Here is a 5737-nt window from a genome sequence, read left to right on the forward strand (position 1 = left end):
ACATTGGCGGCACGGCGGGATCAACTGGAAAGCGTCAGCCTCACAGTTCTGAGGTCCAGGGTTCGATCCCGGACCCACCTGTGCGGAGTTTGAATGTTCTTCTGGTGTCTGCGTGGGTTTCCTCCAGGTACTCCGCTTTCCTCCCACATCCCAAAAACATCCAACATTAATTGGACACTCTAAATTGACCCTAGGTGTGATTTTGAGCACGGCTGTTTGTCTCTATGTGCCCTTTCATTGGCTGGCAACCAGTTCAGGGTGTACGTTGACAGCTGGGATAGGCTCCAGCACTACTCACAACCCTCATGAGGATAAGCAGCTAAGAAAATGGATGGATGGGGTACATTTTAAGAATGGCGCTCATGAGTCTGACTGTCAGCAGGCAGGTGCAGCTTTTCATTGACTTGCTGACAATTTTTTTTTTTTTTCACGTAATCCAGAAAATATTTCCAGGTTTTCTCGTGCAAGCCTGCGAGCCTCATCTCAATATACAAAATAGATAGTCCCCCCCCCCCCGGCTTCTGTTGAATGGGGTGAGGTGGGGGCTCTTCCTTTCCTGTAAGAGGACCCCAGGCACTCGGCATAAACACGGGCGCAGTGAGAAAATGAAGACCTCTGCTCCCTTCTCAAGCACCAGGAATTTCTCATTAAGCGTACATTTGGGTCCCCCTTCACGGGCAGGGGGTCTCCATCTCTGGCTCTTCAGCAGCCGCCGGCGCCTCTTCTTCACCTTTTTCTCTTTTTGAATCACGCTTTCAAAGCCGCTCCCCACTTCCTCTTGCTTTCATTCGTGCTCCTTACATGTACCTTTTTTTTTTTTTTTTTGCGACGGAGGCCAAAAAGGAGAAAGGGAGGCCGAATTGATTCGAACATCACTTTCTCTCTTTCTTTCTTTTTTAATGTTTTTTTTTTCAATAATAGTTTTTTTTTTTAGAGATATTTGTGTCCCGAGGCACTGAAGCTGCATTTGAGGCAGATTCTCCTTTTCATACGGTTTCCTATTCACACTTTAGAGTAGGATTAATGGGGATTATGCAGATGAGGCGAGGTAATGAGTTTTGATGGGCGCCACAATTTTCAAAACACAACACAGCCCGTGAAGATTTTCACCACCACGTTTTCGGCGGCCAACTTTGGCGCCATTTCTTGCCCGAGGACGTCCGGCCGAGGTGCTATTTTGATGAAATGGTGCTTTTAGAACGGACCTTTTGCATCTAAAGTCACCCATTTATCACGAGAGAAATACATTTTCTCCTCCGTGGATCATCTTTCACAATGTAAATTTAACTACATCGTTTTACTTTCAACAGAAACATGAAATTGTTCCAAGACAAAAACGACAAAATAAGACAATACAATGGCGCAATCATAAATAAGCAAGATGGGCGTCGAACAAATGTATAAAAATGAAATGAACATGAACATTGAGGTGAGAGAGACTTTGACATTAACTGAATAATACAAAAGCCAGCTGGCCGATAGCATCTTATTTCATATCCCTGAATTCAAAATGGTCAACTCTGCTTTTGTTTCGATACTCGATATTCATTGGGCACTGTGTAAGTCATATTTCTCATCAATTATTTTAAATTTTTTGTGATTTTATATACAGTATACTGTATAGATAAGGCGGCACAGTGGATCAGCTGGAAAGTGTTAGTTCTGAGGTCCCGGGTTCGATCCCGGCCGTGCCTGTGTGGAGTTTGCATGTTCTCCCCGTGCCTGTGTGGCTTTTCTCCGGGTGGGCACTCCAGTTCCCTCCCACATCCCAAAAACATGCAACATTATTTGGACACACTAAATTGCCCCTAGGTGTGATTGTGAGTGCAGCTGTTTTGTCTCGATGTGCCCTGCGATTGGCTAGCTACCAGTTCAGTATATATATCCATCCATCCATCCATTTTCTGAGTCGCTTATCCTCACAAGGGTCACAGGAGTGTTGGAGCCAATCCCAGCTGTCATCGGGCAGGAGGCGGGGTACACCCTGAAGTGGTCGCCAGCCAATCGCAGGGACATCGAGACAAACAGTCGCCCTCACAATCACACCTAGGGACAATTTAAAGTGCCCAATTAATGTTGCATTGTTTTTGGGATGTGGGAGGAAACCGGAGTGCCCACCCGGAGAAAAGCCACACAGACACAGGGGAGAACATGCTAACTCTACATGGGTGGGTCCGGGATTGAACGCAGTATCTCAAAACTGTGAGGCCAACGCTCTACAGCTGCCCCACTGTGCTGTGTGTTTATATCGTAAAAATAATGATTTAGGAAACATTGTTTTTTCTAAATGTCCCTCTATTGTTACTGAGCATCTTTGTGACCTCATCACTCAACATTTCCGCACAAACTTGACAAAATTAACAAGTCTAGTCGACTTTGTGAGAAAGAATGAGATGATGGAAGAAGTGAAAGTAGGAGAGAGAGAGAGAGAGAGAGAGAGAGAGAGAGAGAGGAGAGAGAGAGAGAGGGCGAGAGTGGTCCCACGCAGGCCGGGACAGCTGACAGCTGGGTTCAGCTGAGGTCAGAGGCCACACATTGGCGGCGGGGGGAGAGAAAGCGGAATCTAAAACAACACAAAGACGCGCATACTTGCGTGTAGCCGTCGACGACGACTTGCCCTTATCCAGTTGCTTCCATGGCGACCTCGCCACAGCGAGAGCTGTCAAAAATCCTCGCACTACCCTGGAAAGTGATTTCAAGAGATTAGTTTCAAAAATATATATTTGCATGTGTCCCGGTGAAGAACTTTTGCAAAGACTGAAAACTAACTAAAGAGAGGGAGAGGGAGAGAGAGAGAGAGAGAGAGAGAGAGAGAGACAAAGAAAGACAATATTTTTCACCTTTTTACTTTTCCAGTATTTCCGGGGGCGTGGCTAAAAGCATGGTGAGTGACACATCTGTCATGTATCATATATATATATCCATCCATCCATTTTCTTAGCCGCTGATCCTCACGAGGGTCATGGGAGTGCCGGAGCTAATCCCAGCTCTCATCGGAGGCAGGGCACACACCTGAACTGGTTGCCAGCCAATCGCAGGCCACGTAGAAACGAGCAACCAATCGCATTCACAATCACACCTAGGGGCAATTTAGAGTGTCCAATTAATGTTGCATGTTTTTGGCATGTGGGTGGAAACCGGAGTACCCTGAGAAAACCCACGCAGGCACGGGGAGAACATGCAAACTCCACACAGGCGGGGCCAGGATTCAACCCTGGACCTCGGAACTGAGAAGCCAGCTGCGCCACCGTATATATATATATATATATATATAAACAATTAGACATTTTGGAGTCGAGGACTGAGGAGACTTTCACTTAAGGTGCTCTACCTCCCTCTGGCGTCCATGAGCGCTACATACAATCTCATGACAACAAAAAAAAGATTGTGACACATTGATTTATTGTGCATTTTCCCTACAGCCATCCAGCCCAACATCCAGCTACTGTGCAAACACTTATTATCATTATTAGACTGTGCACTGCAACTAGTGGGAGTCGATGAGATGATTATTTATTAGTTGTGTATTTTTGTGTATTAAGTGAGGGTCTAATATCATTATCATCATAATACCATTGCAGGTCAAGTTTGCCAGCCCATTTTCCAAAATACTAGTAAATCTTTGTCGTTATTGTATATTGTCTTTGGGTTGACTATAACGTTCACCACGAGAACCTCTAACCCTTCTTCCATCCTTCCTTCCAACCTTTCATCCCTCCTTTCCTTAATCCTTCCATCCTTCCTACCTTCTCTCCTTCCTCCATCCATATTATCCGTGTTTCCGTCCGACCATCCATCCATCCACCTTCTATGCCATTTGAGTTTGTCTATCTATCTATCTATCTATATCTATCTATCTATCTATCTATCTATCTATCTATCTATATCTATCTATCTATCTATCTATCTATCTATCTATCTATCTATCTATCTATCTATCTATCTATCTATCTATCATCTATCTATCTATCTATCTATCTATCTATCTATCTATCTATCTATTATCTATCTATCTATCTATCAACACTGTTTTAACTATTAACTATTATATCTATTCTTTGGAGTAGTCGACTTGGGCATATGATACGAGTTGATAACGCACTCCATTTTTCATATTTAGCGATTATCTCCTTCCCTAAATCCACTGTGGTTCGCACAACTTTCCTTTTTCCTTTGCTGCCGATAGCACTGCTGTCGTTCGTTCAAGAAATTACTGGAAAAATGAAAAATATTGAGAAAGACTCACAAATGTGCATGTTCACGCTGACTCAAAGTTAGCAGCGGCTCATCTCGTGCTTGACTCAGCTTCCTCTTCAACGTGTGTCGAACTCAGAGACATTTTGTACTCCGATTTTTTTGGGGTTAAAGTCGCAAGTCGTTCAAATTCTGAGGTTGTGTTGTATCTATTTATGTACTTTTTGTGGTATTATTTAGGCCAAAACTTGCTATCTATCTTAGGAAGCTAACTCGGAGTAATTACTACGTCTCGCGATCAAGCAATCTGCATTTATGTTGTTTTTTTGTGGAGTCCCGCTAGCTGACCCTAGCCCTCTAGCTAGCATGCTAATTAATAACAATCATAACAGCCATCTGTATTTTCATCAGATTTATGTAGTATTTGTGCAAGATTGTTAGCTAACTGATCATGTTAACATGCTAACATACTAAGTTTTTGTGAGATAACTTTGGCTATCTAGCTAGCATGCTATCCAAAAGCGGCCATTTTATCTATCTGTGCTCATATAGTTTGTGTGGAATCTGTGAGCCGACTCAAGCTACATAGGTTAGCGTGCTTATTAACTCATTATTACAGCTTTATCCGCAATTATGTAGTTTTTGTTCAACTCTAGCAAGCTACTCCTAGCTACCTAACCAGCATCCTAATTAACAGCAAACAATGTTTTATGAGGAAAATCTCCCTGCAGTGGAATTTATACTCTACTACTGTATATGCAAATACCGGATACAAATTCCTTCTGTGTTGTTTACATACTCGGCTAATAAACCTGATGCGGATTCTTCTATCCGTCTATTAATTTACCTTATTTTTGAAGTTTTGTGGGATCCTGTGAGCTGATTTTAACAATCAACGTAACACACTAACTAATGTGGAGTTTTGAGCTGTCCTGCATGCTAACTTTAGCCATCCAACTTGCATACGAACCAATTTTATTCATGTTTTTTTTGTGTGTGTGAAATATTCCAAGCTAACTATATATTTACAGTAGCTGGCGAGTTAACAACGATTAGTAAATACATTCATCCATCTTTCCCCATTTACTAGCTTTTGTGGAATTCTGTGAACAAACTCCAGCCATTTAGCTTTGTATACTTTCTATAAAAATGAAAAAAAAAACAGCAATTTTATACATCTGTCTCTCTAAGGTCCATCTCATCTATCATTTATTTTTGTGGAATCTCGCAAGTTAACGCTAGCTAACTAACAACGACTACCTCGTCTATCTATCTATCTATCTATCTATCTATCTATCTATCTATCTATCTATCTATCTATCTATCTATCTATCTATCTATCATTTATTTTTGTGGAATCTCGCAAGTTAACGCTAGCTAACTAACGGTGATTACCTCGTCTATCTATCTATTGACATGATTTGTGTTTTTGGTGCACTTTAGCTATCTAGCAAGCATGATTGCCAAATCACGGCATCTTCTTCTTCCTCTTTTCCTTTCGGCTTGTCCCGTTCGGTGTCGCCACAGCGTATGATTTTATTTT

Source organism: Syngnathoides biaculeatus, chromosome 18, assembly GCF_019802595.1.
Source record: "Syngnathoides biaculeatus isolate LvHL_M chromosome 18, ASM1980259v1, whole genome shotgun sequence".
Classification (NCBI taxonomy): Eukaryota; Metazoa; Chordata; class Actinopteri; order Syngnathiformes; family Syngnathidae; genus Syngnathoides; species Syngnathoides biaculeatus.